The 16,563-nt window shown below is 52.5% G+C and overlaps 1 protein-coding gene across 4 annotated transcripts in view; it reads left to right on the top strand.

The window, feature by feature from the left end:
* RALY (RALY heterogeneous nuclear ribonucleoprotein) overlaps positions 1–16,563 on the top strand; it is an 81,317-nt gene that overhangs the window by 31,372 nt on the left and 33,382 nt on the right. For 3 of the 4 annotated variants that reach the window (XM_082065148.1, XM_082065145.1, XM_082065146.1), the window contains exon 2: positions 5,636–5,725. The exons of the other annotated variant lie outside the window; for it this stretch is intronic. The gene's annotated coding sequence lies outside the window, so the exon portion shown is untranslated. The remainder of the gene's footprint in view (positions 1–5,635; positions 5,726–16,563) is intronic. 4 annotated transcript variants of the gene reach the window in all.

Below are 16,563 nucleotides of genomic sequence, written 5' to 3'. Positions count from 1 at the left end.
CTCGCCCTTCTCCGTGCCCTGGTTTAGAGAAGGGGGGGCGGCAGTGCGGTTTCTTCCTGCTTGTGCTGGTGTGGCTAAGCTGGGGGCCTGACATGTGAGCATCTGTCTGCCCAGGATGGTTGCAGTAAATGAGAGTTTTTGAGAAAGGATGCGGAAGGCATCTCTGAGACGCAGCAACACGAATAGAGGAGCCCTCGTGTGCAGCCCCGTCTGAGGTTACAAGGGTCAGGAATAGGCTGAAATTGTTCAATTCAGGGGCTTCTGCGCATGTCTCTGTCAGCATGGCTGGCGGTGGCGCGTTTCTGGTGTCCGTGGGTGTGCGTGGAGCGGGGCCGGCAGTTCGTGTGCCCATCCGGGACCAGGCGCAGAGGCTGGACCCCCGGGCTGGGCAGGTTCAGCACGGTCTGCGCTGCAGTTTGTCCCTTGAGCCTGAAGCTGAAGGGGCCCTACGCTTCCCTTCCAACTTTTATCTCGTTCATGTAAAAAGAAGTGGAGGAAAAACCCCTGCGCTTGTTTACATTTCAGCAAAATGCAGTATTTCTTTGTATTTTACTGAGAGTGGGTAGAGTTTGGGAGTTTATTCTCTAAAAGTACAAAATTATTTATCACAAGGCAAAATTAAATGTCACTTCGAATAAATAGTCAAATATTCTTCCATTTGGCAAGTGTTGAAACCAGCTTTATTGTGTGGTAGCTTCAGTCACACCGAATCCACCTTTGCATCCTTCTCCGCTCGTGCAGCGGAACCTTCTCAGCCAGACGAGCTTTTGTGTTTACCTGGTGCTGCTTTTGGAGCTCCCTGCCCTGTTTGGGCATCTCCGCCCAGGACCTTGTCACAGCTTGGGGGGGCTCAGCTCCTCCCCATCCTATTTACTCCCTCTTTCTGCACCAAAGGCCTCACTCAGATGCTCAGTTAGTCATGGACTTCAGTTTAAGTGTCTGAATGGCTCCCTTGATGTAATTAAGGCTATTTGTGTGCTTGGAGTTAAGTATGTGCTGTAGCACTTGGCTGGATGGAGTCATAAAAGCGCATGAGCTTCAACCGAGCAGTAAAATAGGTTTTCCAAGGCACCGGGGGCTGGCAGCCCCGCTCTGGGCCGGTGGCTGTTGGTGTAAGGTGACCCGTGTGTCGTGACAGCTCCTGTCCTCTGCTCTGCAGACCGGACGGCCCGAGGTCCATTTGCGCCGTGCTGACGTGTGTCCCTGTAGGGCTGTGTGACCACCTTGTCCCCTGGAGAGCCGCACAAGGTCCCAGGCTGCTGACGGCTGGCGAGCCTGCAACGGCCGTACTGGGAATGAGCTGTGGAGATGCTGGTTTGGCCCATTGAGGTGTCGCAAGGCAGGTGGGGTGTGGGGGTGCTGTGAGCGAGTCCCAGCCAGGGTGTGCCCCCCACCCCCATCCCCGGCGCTGGGACAGGCTGCCTGGGGAAGAGCTGGAGTCACCATCCCTGGAGGGGTTTAAAGAGCATTTAGACGAAGTTCTGAGGGACGTGGGTTAGTGCTGGAGTTGGGTTGGGTTATGGTTGGACTCCTTGATCCCGAGGGTCTCTGCCAACTGAAGTGATTCTGTGATCCCCACACCACAGGTGCCGTCGTGGGAAGCTACGGAGGGGCAGCAGAGGGGGATTTGTTCTGCCACAGAGGTACAGTGGGGCTGAGCAGACGCAGGCGCAGGTTTTACTCGGTGTGCGCAGACTCTGGGTCCAGCTGTGTGACACAGACCACACACCCACCTTCTTCCATTCTGGCACCTGTGGTGACGGTGGCTTGAGCTTGTCCTTCTTGTCCTCTGCCAAGAGAGGGTGTTGTGGGCTTTTGCTGTCGTCCCACTGCAAACCGGGCTGGGAGAAGGCATTGCATTAGCTCATTTTCAGTCAAAGCAGAAATATGTGTATTATGGGGCAGCCATACAGTTCCTTAACGAGAGGCTGCTGCTGGGTTTTCATGGGCAATATTACCTGACCTCCCCGTGCAACCAGTGCTAACCGAGCTCGTTTCCTATCCCAGTTCCAATCTGAACAGCTGAGATATTTTGCATTTTTTAATGACTCTCCACTGTGACTGAATTAATGGAAAAAATGGACTGAAACTAAGATGAGGGTATTGAAGGGAGAGAATGACAAATTGGCTTTGGAGCGTGGCAGCAATGAGCACTGTCAGGGGTTCATGCACTGACCTTTATCTAAATAGAACTGTGTGTAACAGATAAGAATATTTAACAATAATTAATGTCACATCAGCGCAGAGAACAAAATGACTACATCAAGCAGGCAAGAAATCCACTGCAAATTACTCAAAAGAGAAATGTCGGCTTCTTCGTATCTGCAACCTGCCTTGTGCTGATGGGGCTGGAATTAGATGAGAGGGCATGCGAGTAAAGAAGCTATTAAAAATGATTTAGGGACTGGGTAATATATACATAAATGAGCGAGGGAGGCAGAATCAAGCAGAACAATGATAGATCTGCTGGACCAGAGTTGCGTAAAATCAAATACTAAACTGAGCTGATAATTGAGTGCGGGGATAAATGTGTATAAACCAATTATCTCTGCTGCTGAAGTTTTGACAGGTGGCTTAGGGTTTCCCTTTCTATTCCATCTCTGGGGGTCCCGCTGTGCCGCGCTTCAGCAGACACCTCTTGGCTGAGCCCCTCTTGGTGTTTTATAGATGGGAGGAACTGTTGCTGGCTGGGGATGTTGAGGTGTTTTTCATGCTATTTCCCAGTTAGAATCATCGAATGTCCCGAGCTGGAAGGGACCCCCAAGGCTCATGGAGTCCAACTCCTGTCCCTGCAGTGACACCCCGCAGGTCACCCCCTGTGTCTGGGGACGCTGTCCAGTCTCTTCTTGAACACTGTCAGGTTGGGGCCGTGACCCCTCCCTGGGGAGCCTGTTCAGTGTCCAGCACCTCTGGTGAAGAACCTTTTCCCCATGTCCCACTGACCCTCCCTGGCACATCTTCTGCCATTCCCTGGGCTCTGTCACTGTCACAGAGCAGAGCTCACCCTGCCCCTCCTGCTCCGGAGGAACCTGCAGCCCATGAGCTCTGCCCTGAGTCTGCTCTGCTCCAGCTGGGGTTGTCCTGACCTCCCGGGGCTGTTCAGAGGGCCGGGGTGCTGGGGGGTGGCCGGAGGCCGGTGCGGGTCTCTGAGGCTGCGGAGCGGGCAGCATCTTGCTGCAGCATCCTCCCGAAAAGCTGCTGTGCAAATTTCAGCTCCGCTAGTTCAGTCAGTAAAAGTGTCTGATACGCTCAGCCGCTAAACAAACCTTGCCCAAGGTTGGATGAGCAGATAAGTTCCAATTAGAGGATCTGAATATTGATTCACTGGGGAGAAAGTATGGCATTAAAGGATCACTGGAAGACTAAAGCCAAACTGACGTATTGCTTCAAATGAAAGGCTATGAATTTGCATCAAAATAGAAGAGCAACACTTTGACAATGACAGGCAACTAATTAAAGTGCATCAGTTAAATTAATGCAGTTCCTCCCTGTTTTATCTCCCATGGCTGGAAGTACAGAAAAGGCACTCATTAAAAAAATAGGCAGTATGTAAATCCAGGGTGTTACCGATACCATCCAGAAAGGCACAAAGGGAGGAGGTGTCTGCTCTGCCTCACGCTTCAGACATCTCTTTTTAGGAGGAATATACAACCGTCAGCTCAAACCAACCAAGCAGGCAAAGCAGGAGCCTGGGAACGCTCACCTCGAGCTGCTCCGTGCTCCCATAATTCTCCGTCAGCCTCGGTCTGTCCAGGCAATGGTGAAGCAGGGACCATCGGGGCTCCGGCAGGTACGATGGGAGCAGAACATGAGCCCTTTGCTTTTCCACATCCCTAGCACCTCAGAGTTTTGATGTTCAGGGCTCTGCTCAAACCTTGTTTGGCCTCAGGTTTCTCTTTCTCCCCTCTTCTGCACTAGGGCCCATTCTCATGGCATTGCTGCACTTGTTGATTGTAGCACTTTACATATTCAGTTAAACTTCTGAGAGATGCTGCCGGATCTCTGGAGAGACCCGAATGATGGGTCTCTTGAAATGGAACTGAGGGAGCACCACTGGGAAGTTCATCATCTTTAATGCTTCGTTGGGTTCTTGGATGATGGCAAACTGGCCGAGTGGCAGCATTTGCTGCTTTTAGCTCTTGTCACCGTGGTTGCTCTTTCAGGCAGAGCTTTGAACCCCTGTGCAGGAGGAATTACCCATCGGTGCGGTGCCGGAGCGCGCAGAGATGTCACTGTGAAAGCCAGCGTGTCACCTCTCATCTGCTCATTAGATACGTGTGGCGTTGTTGGGTGAAACCCAGTGCTTCATTTCGCTGTCTCTTTAGTGCTTTCTCTCTTTTAATTAAAGGCTTCATTCCAGTTTGACCTTTTGCAGTGCTGTGGCAGAACTGAGGCTGAATGGAGCCTCTAATGAGGGAGGGTCCCTCCGGCAGGCTGGGTCCGTGAGCAGCCGTTCGCCCTGAGGTTGATGGAGACGGGCAGGAGCCCTGACGGCTCCTCCTGCCCTGCCCCTGCCATCGAGCGCCCAGGAACCCCAGCGTTTCACAGAGCGGGGTGGAAAAGTGCTGCTCTTTCAACAAAAAGCATGGTTACTCGAGGAGCAGAGCTTGGAGGGCAGGAGGTGGCAATCATCACTGGTTTGAGGAGGGTGGAGAGAGCCGAGGAGTGATCTCATAGTGATTTTTTGCCTCTTACACATCATCATTAGTGCATTGTCGGGCATTGGAACAGGCTGCCCAGGGCAGTGCTGGAGTCACCATCCTGGAGGGGTGAACAGAGATGAGGTTCTCAGGGATGTGGGTCAGGGCCAGTGTTGGGTTAACAGCTGGACTCTGATTGTGAGGGCCTCTTCCAACCCAAACGATTCTGGTTTTATTCTATGACGCTGCCCCACCTGCTCAGCCGGCGCTTGTGTGCTGCCCAGCCAAAAAAAATACTGTAGAAAGTCCCACAAGTTCTTGTGTTTCTACTTGCTGGGTGTCTCAAGGTGGCCCATCAGTCACTGTGTGTGGCCCAGCCAGGGGTCGCAGCCGTGGCAGGGAAGGGAAGGTGCCCTAATTTCAAGTCCAGGAGGTGTTGCGGCAGCTCGGGCCACCCAGGGAAATGACTTAAAGCAGGACATTTTATTTCAATTCACTTGCCTGACCCAGAGCGAAATCTTAAGTTTCAAAACATGTTTTTTAAAACAGGAAAACAAACAAACCAGCATGAAAGTTTCTGCTTTACTGTGGGATGTTTCAGTTTGAAGAAATTCTTTTTCCTTGAACAAATCCCAGCTCTCACAACCAAAAGTTCCTGCCCGCCTCTATCCCCCAGTTATCTTGTTCTCTGCGAGTATTAACGTGATGTAGCAGTTTTTTGTGGGATTTCTGGTGCCTGAGCCGCTCTGAACCCCGTCCCCAGCAGCAATCCCGAGCACCGAGCCCTGCAAGCACAACCGACTCTGTCTGCTCCGCTTTGAGCTCCTTGCTAAGTAGCTCAGAGCCTTAGCCCTGGGAGCCCTGGGTCTGATCCTCGCGGGCGCCAGCGGCTTGTCCTCCCGCTGCAGCGCACCCTTCCCGCCCAGGGTTGGAAAGTACGGGATTATCTGCTTACCGCTGGCAAAAAAAAACCCTCGGTGTCCTGATTCTTGCAGGGTGAAGCTGAGACCGTACAGGGCTGAGCCACCTGCTCCCGGACCGGTGACGGGAAGGACTGACGGACCCCAGCGCCCAAACCAGTCCCGGTGAGTAACTGTGCCCTGAGGTACCTTTAGATGGGGTGGATGGTGGAGACATCCCCGCGCTTCCCAGGCTTCCCAGGCTATGGTTGGACTTGATGATCTCGAGGGTCTCCTCCAACTGAAATGATTCTCTGAATTTCTGATTAACTCCCTAGAGAAACATACTGCTGGCCAGAAGGACTGAGGGTGGGCTCTTCACTGCTGCGGTTCTGCTGTGCGAGGTGGGACGGGGGCGGTCAGGACACCCGGCCTGGGATGCGGAGCGGTTGTTACCTGAGTTACCTGAGGTTTTCTCTTCCTGCTGGAAGTGGCCTCTTCCTGGCCTGGTGGGAAGTGTTGAAGGAGTCAAAGGGTGCTGGATGCGCTGAGAATCTGCTGTTCCCGCATGTACTATTGGCTATAGAAATGGGATTGTATTAATTATGCCCTGATGGGCAAATTGTGATTGTTTTGGACACGGTACGTTTTGGTACGTTTTCATTTCTGGTTCAGCTGTGCTGTCCCTTAAGAGGAAGACTCTGATCCTGCGTGCACACGCTGCAGGGCCTGAGCTGCAGCAGCTCCTCATCGGGGAGCTCTTCACTTTCACAGGACTTCTCAACACATGGATATTGCTGGTTGATTGTTTGCTTTTTCATTTTTCACTTCTCCCTCCAGTGACTGGGAGTGCACAGAATGCAGGTTGATGCCAGAGGGAGCTGTTAAACTGCCTGTTTACTGGGGATTGCAGAAACATCTGTGGAAAGATCTCATTCAGACAATCGGAGCAGAGCACCCAGAGTAACTCTGGAGAACTAGGAAGGCTGATGAAAATGTGTATGATTCCAGCAGTGCAGGGACCGTCACAGAAACAGCTGTTAGAGTCCACCCTTGCCGGGTTGGGACACACAGAGCGTCCTTAAGTAGCTCAACAAAAACTTTGTGGGTGCAACTTTCTGTTCGTCTTCTTAGCAAAAACAACAGTGGGCCATCACAGCGTCTAATCACAGATAAATCCAGACTGTAATCACTTGCTCGGGTCATTTACCAGCGCCAGCAGTTCCTGTCCTGCCAGGATTAGGCCGGCACTCGGTAGCCCTTTAAGCTGTGATCTGGCAGTGACCTTCTCAGCTGCCCGCGGGCCGGGCAGGACGCTGTAAGAGGTTCTTACTTTAGAAAGGACGGCGCGGGTCAGGAGGAGGCGGCCGTGCCGGCGCCCCGGGCAGCTGGTGCGGGCTCCGGCGCAGGCTGCGGTGGCCGTGGTGCTGGTGGGATATGGACGGTGCCTTCATGGAGTTCATGATCAAGTCTAAAAAAGCCTGACTGTGGGACCAAGACACCCTCTGTGACTTAGATACCTTGTCAAGGACACGAATGGGTAGTAGGACAACTCATGTCTCACTATGAAGTGTTAATTCTTGGAGCCAGGGGGGGTCGGGCTCTGCTCCCCAGGAACAAGCGCCAGGAGCAGAGGAAACGGCCTCAAGTTGCGCCAGGGGAGGTTGAGGGTGGATCTGGGAACAATTTCTTCCCCAAAGGGCTGTGGGGCATTGGAACAGGCTGCCCAGGGCAGTGCTGGAGTCACCAGCCCTGGAGGGTTGGACAGACGGAGATGAGGTTCTCGGGGACATGGGCCAGTGCTAGAGTTGGGTTAGGTTATGGTTGGACTTGATGATCTCGAGGGTCTCCTCCAACTGAAATGATTCTATGAATTTCTGATTAACTCCCTAGAGAAACATACTGCTGGCCAGAAGGACTGCGGGTGGGCTCTTCACACCTGTTTCTCAACCACCTGGTCCTCACCACCTTGGCTTGTTTTCCCCATCACCTACAAGGTGTTTTCTGCCTCTCCTATCACACACCAGTTGCTGCCCACTCAAGGAGTGGTGTTTGTGATGGAGAGAAAGGCCAGGGGACAGGATTTAGTGCTAGATGAAACCAGGTTTAAGTCTCTGCTCAGGGTTCAAGCTCTCCACCATCATTTTCCCGCATTCCCTGGCCGGTTGGCTGCCTTCAGCCATCAAAGTCGGCCAGTGTTGAAGGAGCTGGGCCTGAATTTCTCAATTCTCAACCTTCAACAGGAATAATAGTCTTTCTCCTAAAGCTTGGGCTGCTGTTATGACTATGGAAACATTGCTCCATGAGGTGCTCAGACACGAGGGACAGGAGACAACCGAGCAGGTCAGTGCTGCTCGTTCGCCGTGTCCTCTCCTATCAGACGCAGCTTTCCGGCCGAGTACTGCAACGTTAAGTCAGGAAGCAGAAGGCAAGGAGATGCCTTAGAATGAAAATCTGAAAATAGAACTCTCTTTGCACATCTTTTCTCAGCTTCCCCTTGCGAGGCTGTATCAGCACGTGCTTGACGGGACGTGGTGGCTCTGACCTTGTCAGATGCATCAAATACAACGTGTGAGCATGGATTTTATTTTTGAGGAGAGAAATATGGGTTAGCGAGAAGTGCAGAAAAGGCGAACAGACAGATGGCTGCGTTCCTTCAACAGGAGAAATCCAGGCCTGAGATTTGCTTCCAGCTTTGCTTGAATTGCAGATTATAGGAAATGAGCTAAAATGTTGCTTATTTTGTGGTGTTTCATTGTCATATGTGTTTCTTGCATAAGGCACTGACCTTTTGCAGGCTGGGTTGTGACACAGAGACTAATGTGAGGGACTTTGTGCTGCCTGGAGAGTTGAGGCTGGGTTCCCCGGCGAGCTGTAACATCCGAAGGGTGCTGAGTGGTGCCGCGCACCCCGTGTTTATGATGAGCCATGTGGGGCTGGGGTGGGGGTGTGTGTGTGTTTGTTTGTTGGGGTTTTGTTTGTGTTTTGTTTTGTTTTTCCTTCTGAAATCCTGTCATTTTCTTCCTGGGGATGGAGGTTTGACTGAAACAAGCAGGTGAGAAGGTCGGTGAGGACGACGCGGGGATGTCCTGGGTAACCCTGGGGGGCTGCGCTGGCGCAGGGACAAGCTCTCGGTGACGGGCTGTTCTGCCCTGCACGCAGAGGGACAAACAGGGACCGTGGCAGCCGTGGGTGTCTGCTTGCACGTTCTTTCCTGCACACTAGGAAAAGCCTTATAGCCAAACCCTGTATTGTCCTTGTGCATCTTTCCCAAAATGCCTGGTTGTGCCAGGGGAGGTTGAGGTTGGATTTAGGAACAGTTTCTTCCCCAAAGGGCTGTGGGGCATTGGAACAGGCTGCCCAGGGCAGTGCTGGAGTCACCAGCCCTGGAGGGCTGGACAGACGGAGATGAGGTTCTCAGGACATGGGGCAGTGCTGGGGGTGGGTGAACAGTTGGACTCGATGGTCTTGAGGGGCTTTTCCAAGCAGAATGAATCTCTGACTGTAGGGTTTGGGGTTGACCCCACAGGGCCCTGGGCAGGCCAGCGGCCCCGAGCACACATGGGTTTGATGCGTTGATGCTCAGCACAGCTGCACTGCTGAGCACGGGTGCACCGGAGAGCTGCCCTGCTCCTGTCTCACAAACATCGAGAAAGCCCCGATGCCCCGTTCCCAGGGGAGATGCTCGGCTGCCGGGCTGCAGAGCCGGGCTTGCTCCATCCAGCCCCAGTTCCCATTCTCCCAGCACACGTGTCATTATTTTGCTCATAGCCGAACAGCTTCAGTATAAAAGGGTGAAGGCAGCTCAGCTCAGGAGAACCCCTGAGGCAAACAGGGTGCTCCCCTCTGTGGTTTCAGACCCAGCATTCGAGTCCCCCATGGCAAGTGGACCCAGCGGGGACTTGAATGTGAGTCTGTGCTTGTATAATGTGAGAAGGGCCCCCACCCATAAGCAGTTTACAGCACTTGGGGCTGGGAGATGTTATTATTTTTTCCCAACCTATAAAAGGAAACTCCAAATCCCCCAAGGCCAAGGTGCTCTGCCCACCACCCAAAGTCCGCCTGTCCCATCAGCCTGGAGAAGTCAGCAGGGCACATCCACACCATAGCGTGGGCTGAACTCAGCTGCGCTGGCTCAGATGTTGGTGCGTGTTGCTCCGGAGCTGGGGGATCCCTTCAGAAATGGTTGCAGGGAGGGCTGTGGTTCTGGTTTGGAGAGCCATAGGGGCTCTGGAGGCAGCCAGCTCGAGTCAGCCTGCTCGCCCCTTCCCCTGTGTCTCAGCAGACGTGTTGGAGATGGCCAGCTGAAGTCACCCTGCAGGCAGCGCCGGTGCCCTCTGCTTTGGGGGCTGCGGGGTGGGGGAAGGAGATGGGGGTCAGTGCCCCATCACGCTTGGCTGCAGAATCCACGGCGAGAAGCCTGGTGTACCAGAGCCTCAGCACCGGCAACGCCGCCTCCTTCCGCGAGGCGCTTCCTTTCTTCTCCCATGGTTTCCTGCCTCTCGGACTCTTGAAAATGCATCCGCCTCGTTTATCTGCCCCTCACACGTGGGCACGGCCTTTACAGCCTCTGCCTTGGCTCTTTTACTTTTGAAAGCCTCTCCATTCCCTGGGTCCTCTAATCTTTCCACCAGCACCCATATTTTATGCCTCGGTTATGCCTCCCTTCCTTTTAATTATTTTTTCACACTGCCTTGCTTGTCCCTGTTGCCCTCTTTTATTTAATTTATTGCTCACTAGCCATCATAACCCCTGGGCAAGCCTTTAATTTATCTTTTCCTGCATCCCAGTCACCCCCTCTGTCCTTTCCCTTTATTGATTTCTCTGCTTTGATTTCACCCTGTGCTTACCAGCATCATTTCCTACTCTTCCCTCCCCCTCAAAATTGCTCAGCTGAATTTCTCCCCCATTAGTGACCTTACTGCCTTGTAATCCCTTTCTTGGGTTCCTGCCTTGCTTGTGCTTGGTTTCCACCCCCACCAACAAGTGTCTCAAAATTAACTCTGTAATTCTCATCTAAGTCGCCGTGATAAGGAATTCGTCCCTTCCCAACGAGCCTCTTCCAAATCCAGAAGCTTCGATGGCCATAGCCTGGTGTGTTTTCTCCCCGAGCTGCCTGCTCTACCTGCCCTGGAGGCAGCTTGGCTGCTCGCAGTTCAGCTCTTTCTGTTCTGAAGCTTTTTCCTGCTCTGCGTGTAAATGGTGAGGATGTCGTGGAAGGGGAGAGGGAATAAATGGCACTTCTTCTGGCTTTTGGCAGCTCCTTGCCCACCGTGGCGCAGCAGTAGCTGGGTGTCCGCAGGCTTGGACCAGGAGGGAATCTGCAGCTTTGCTCTGTGGTTGTGAGGAATTGAATGTTCTTATTTATGGTCCATAAATAAATGGTCTGTTTACTTACAGACCAGTTCCTGCCATTGCCACAATGGGTTTGGAAAATAAATTACGGCAGGTACGCGGCTCATTTTGTCACCTGTAACAGAGTGATTTGCAAGCTGAGCCCAAAAGTGGGAGAGGGTCAGAAATAGGAACCATGTTTCAAAAACACATAGCAAGGCAGGGTCTGGAGCTGTTACCTGCTTGGAACAGGTAGAGGACGTGTGCATGCTGTGCCTCCAAACTCTGGTTATCTCTCTACAGTTCCCTGAGCTGTCATCACTAAGAAGTGCCTCTGGTTAGATCTGTGCTCATGTGTGTGGTGTCCGTGTTCTGAAGGTCGGTCATTTTCCCGACGCTTTCAGGGAAATCTCTAGAAGTCTGTGAAGTACCGACCCTTTTTCCAGCTTAGGAATATCTCCTTGTGCATCTTGGACAGTTTTTGTCATTACATGAAGTAGAGGAGCTTCCTGCCACCTCTGTTTTGTGTCTGCAGACACAGAAATACCCTCGTTTAATGTGAGAAGGGCCCCCACCCATAAGCAGTTTACAGCACTTGGGGCTGGGAGATGTTATTATTTTTTCCCAACCTATAAAAGGAAACTTTTAAAGATTATTAAGACCATATGGCTGTGTCCATTAGGCAAGACTTGGGGTAAAACCTGGATGTGTTTAAATAGGTTTCCTTTTCGGTAGTCCTGCAAGGAGCAGGGCCCGGACTTGGTGATCCTCAGGGGTCCCTTCCAACCTCAGCCATTCTGTGATTCTGAATACCAGGAGCAGCGCAAGCAGAGGCAGCTCCCCTCGTCATTGCCGCTTGGTCACACTGAGAAACCGGGGGACAGAGACCTGCACTTTCCTCTTAGACCTAGAAAAAGGGAACTTTTGCTTTATTCTTTCCAAGTTTGCATCAAAACAGTAACTGACAGGAAAGGATGCATGAACCCTCGGATAATTTATCTTCTGTTGTGAGCTGTGGCTCTTCTGTGAAATACCCCAGGCCCCTGTGCGCGGTGATTGATTCAATACATCTGCCTTGGCCGGAACGCCGTCTCATCTCCACAGGCCCTCTGCAATACGGAGCTGCACAGAAACACCAATATCTGTATTCGCAGGGGGTGGAAAGCGGCGCCGGAGCTTTTCCATTGTAAGCTGTAAACAAAAACGGACAGTTAGGGGATACTGTAAGTCAAAGCCGTGCAGAAATCGGGAATGCGCACAGATGCTGCTTTGCAGCGCGTGAAACCTGCAGCATTGTACAAGGATGTGATATCGTTTGTAGTTTGAGGAGAAAGCATATAAGGGCACGGCAAGTTTCTAGTGAGGAACAGCCAAGCCTTTCAGTGAGCTGTTTGTTTCTCAAGCCTACAAGCAGAGTGTCCATGGTGTCTTTGGTGGTCCGGGGGGTGACTGAGTCACAGTGATGCACCAAGAGGGGTGGAAGCTGCTGCCATTTGGTGCCTCTGCCCGGCCCCAGAGCTGGAGGAACCTGGAGTTGCCTGTCCTGGGTTAGAAAGTCTGTGACACCCACCTGTGGGGAGATTTGGGGAAAAAGCTGGTTGTTGTGGGGCCTCGGTGCTGTGAGCTGAAGGTGGAAGCCTGAGTGGTGCCTCCTGTTGCTGTGTGCAACGGTTCAGAGAGGGATTACGGGTTATACGTAGCGCAGCAGCTATTGATAAGTCCATGGTAAATGTTTTAATCAGAGAGAGACTGGTTTTGTCTCAGTGTCTGGCACGTGGGGTTTGATTCGGATGAGCATGAGTTCAAAAGCTGAAGGTGGGAGGCATGGCTGGCTGTTCAGGTCTTGGATTCATTTATGGCACAAGCCCAAATCTTGGGGCCGCCTGCCTGGTTGTAGTGGATCTCAGAAGTTAAACCACACAGCATCGTGTTCGTTCTTTGGAGAAGCAATTGAAAGCAAGCTCAGTCCTGTTGGCCTCAAAGCAAGTGCCGATGGAGGCGCTGTGAGTGGGGCTCAGACGTGAGGCTTGTGCGATGGGGGCATTGGAGTTGTCCTGCTCCGAGCCACCTGCTGAGTCCCTGTCACTCGGTTAAGAGTCTTTCTGTGACCTCATAAGGCTGTTTTTCTAAGAGAAATGACCCCAGAAAATGTTTCCCTGAGCTTTTCTTTACAGGGATGGCATTTCTTCCTCATAAGCATTTTTCCCCAGAGCTGCCTCTTTGCTGAACTGTAATCCATAGAGCAGAAGCTCCATTGCAGAGCCACATGTGGTACGAAAATCCTTTGCCGTCTCTTATCAGCATCTAATTCAATTGCAAGAGAAAACAAAGCCCGGGGGGGCTCTGCCAGCCCATCACCGCTGTCCTGTTTGCCCTTTGTCCTGTATTGTGGCCTTTCCGGACATAAAAGGGGCCAATAAGAAAGATGGGGACAGACTTTTTATCAGGGCTTGTTGCAATAGGACAAGGGGTGATGGTTTTAAACTAAAGGAAGGAGATTCAGGCTGGACATGAGGAAGGAATTGTTGCCCTGAGGGTGGTGAGAGCCTGGCCCAGGTTGGCCAGAGAGGTGGTGGATGAACCATCCCTGGAGACATCCCAGGCCAGGCTGGACGGGCTCTGAGCACCCTGAGCTGGTGAAGATGTCCCTGTCATGGCAGCGGGGCACTGGGGAGCTGGGAAGGCCCTTCAACACACTGTTCTAGGATTCTATGACATTGCTGCATGTTACAAAAACAGGCTCCTCCTTACTGCCCTGCAAACAGGGTTCTGCTCTGGTCAGTGGACCTTCTCACGTGTGCCTGCCTCTCTCTGCTCCTCAGTCCCTGTGGTCCACCTAACCTCATCTCACTTACACAAGTATTTCTGTAATGTCTATGATAGTGTGTCAGTCCCTAGGGCATGTTTTGGGCTTCTTTGCCTTCACTTTTGTAGCATCTGTGTTTGTTACCACAGCGCCAGAGCTGCCTCGTTGTTGCAGCGCAGCTCGTTCTCAGGCAGCAGCATCGCCAGACTGGAAGAACAGCCGACTGTGTTCAGCTGACTTGAATTTTCTTCTTAAGCCTCGGTATTAATATCAAACTTGCAAAATTGCAAGGTATTAGGTTTTTATGGAGATGCTGCTCTTTGTGTGCCAGGACAGCTGATGGAAGTCTTAATACCGCAGGTGGTGTGGGCCAATCCATGGGAAGCTGTGCTGCATTAGCGCTCTGCTGCCAGAACCGTCCCTGCGACGGAGAGCTCGGGAAGGCAGGACGCGTCGCCCGTGTCTGGGCATGTGGGTGCCCGCAACCCTCCTGGCTTCCTGGTGAATCTGCAAAGAGTCTGTCGCGTCAATAATGCCTCCTGGGGATGTGGGTATTAGCGTGAAAAATAATAATAACAACGTCCTATTTCTGAAAATGTCCGATGGCGAGACAGCCGCCGAGGCGCGAGGGGGCACGGGGCTGTCCCCGTTGGGTTGTTTCTGCACAACTGGGGGTGCTCAGTCACTGATGGTCCCATCTGATGGAGGTGCTCGCTTCTTTTTCCTCTGTCTTCTTCCAGACTCATCTTCTCCCTTTCTCCTGCTGTGATACAAGCCCATGGGCAGATGTGGCCACGGTCCTGAGCCTCCCCAGAGTTTGGGGACCCGGCCTGGCTCGGGGGTCCTGTACCCAGACCCTGTTGTGGGGATGCAGTGGAGGGGCCGCATGGACGTCTGAATTGGGAGCCAGGCTGCCGTCTTTTTAATACCAAGAATCTGCTTTCGGCTGGGCCACTTCTGTTTTTCAGTTCTAAAAATAACCCAGAACAGTAGGCAGGAAACAAAATGTATAATTTATCAAATGAAACTATTGTGGTTATTGTGGACAATCACATTTTTAGAAAACGATTTTCTTCTTTTTTTTCACTAAACCTCTCCAGAATGAACAGGCTGTGGGTTTTCCCCACCTTGTTCCAATCAGCAAACGCAGCTTAGTTCAGGTAAATCCTGCTCCTCCGCCGTGGTTCATCGTTCGTGGTACCAGGTCCAGCCCTTGTCTCGGTGCTGGGAGCAGGGCGGGATGGGGGGGGGACGGAGGGACGCGCTGCAGACACAGCGATGGGACAGCGTTCAGTGCGCCATGAGCAGCGAGGGCAGAGCTTGCAGCTGCATAAATACGCAAAATGTTTTATGAAGTAACTTGGTAATTCTTAATTAATACCCTAATTGCCTTTTTGTAATTATTGACTTCAAAATTACTGAGCCAAGTTGCAAATGCTATGGAATATAAAAGGACTCTTTATTGACATTTTGGAATTACAAATGATGTTTGTTGTGAAAAAATAAGAAACCGTGTGTTTAATTGGTTGCAGGTTGCAATTTGTGTGCACTTAGGTAAGAAAAATACAGCTATCTAGGGGATCATTAAAGATCACTTTCTTTTGAGTCAGCAAAGTTCAGAGCTGGGAAGGAAACAGATCTATATCGCATAAAACTTCAAACCAACGAGGAGCTCAGTCCGAGATGCTGGAGGGAGTGGAGCATCTCCCGTGTGAGGAAAGGCTGAGGGAGCTGGGGCTCTGGAGCTGGACAAGAGGACACTGAGGGGGGACTCATTCCTGGGGATCAAGATGGAAAGGGGGAGTGTCAGGAGGATGGAGCCAGGCTCTTCTGGTGACAAGCAGTGACAGGACGAGGGGCAATGGGTGCAAACTGGAACACAGGAGGTTCCACTTGAATATGAGAAGAAACTTGTTGGGGGTGAGGGTGGCAGAGCCTGGCCCAGGCTGCCCAGGGGGGTTGTGGAGTCTCCTTCTGTGCAGACATTCCAACCCGCCTGGACACCTTCCTGTGTAACCTCAGCTGGGTGTTCCTGCTCCATGGGGGGATTGCACTGGATGAGCTTTCCAGGGCCCTTCAACCCCTGACACTCTGGGATTCTGTAATTCCATGTGGGGAAGTGAGCAGGGAGAGCTGAGGAGAAGGTGTATGTGGACAGAAACACGGGTCTCCTGCCTGCTTTCCCCTCTACAGCACCTCGCCTCCTTGTATTTCTGTCCTAAGAGCGTCTCCACGTGCCGTGCGCGCCGGGCAGGGTCCTGCCTGTGCTGCCTCTCCCTGCAGTGTGGATGTTCTCCTCTTAAACAGTACCTGTGGTCTGCTAAATGCAGCAGGAGGTGAGGGCTCTGCCATCTGCCCCGTGTCCCCAAGCCATCTCCTGTCCGGGTGAAGGTGCAGGTGATGCTGAGCTCCTCCTCTTCAGCTGCTATGGGTCTTGCAGCGTGAGCAAGACAGACCCACCCTGCCTGAACCCTGCAGCTCCCCTGGGCTGTGCGCAGTGGTGTCCCCTGGCCTCTGGCTCTGGAGCAAGACAGGAAGGATCGAAGCTCCATCCCTCCATACGGTGCTGTGCGATGGCCAGTGCTGGGAGAGGCCAGCAGGCACTCGTCAGGGAGGTGGAACGGGTGATGGAGGAGGGGGTTCCTCATCCGGTGTGCACCAGGATGATGTTCTCCTGCAGTCCGTTTGCTCACAGGCTTGCAGAGTAGTTTGCCTCTTTGGGCTTCATCTTCATGATCCTTCAGGCCATCTGTGTGGGTGCTGGGGCAGAGCATCGCCTGCCTACCACTGTCCTCAATGCAGGGGTGCGTGTGAGTGTTTGACCGCTGATCCTGCACCCCCAAAGTCAAAGAGGGCTTCGGTATTGACTGCAGTGTGTGTCATA

The sequence above is a fragment of the Streptopelia decaocto genome (genome assembly GCF_964273445.1).
Source record: "Streptopelia decaocto genome assembly, chromosome: 14".
Taxonomy (NCBI): Eukaryota; Metazoa; Chordata; class Aves; order Columbiformes; family Columbidae; genus Streptopelia; species Streptopelia decaocto.
Note: the sequence above shows the minus strand (reverse complement) of the source record. Positions and strands in the feature narration are given on the sequence as shown.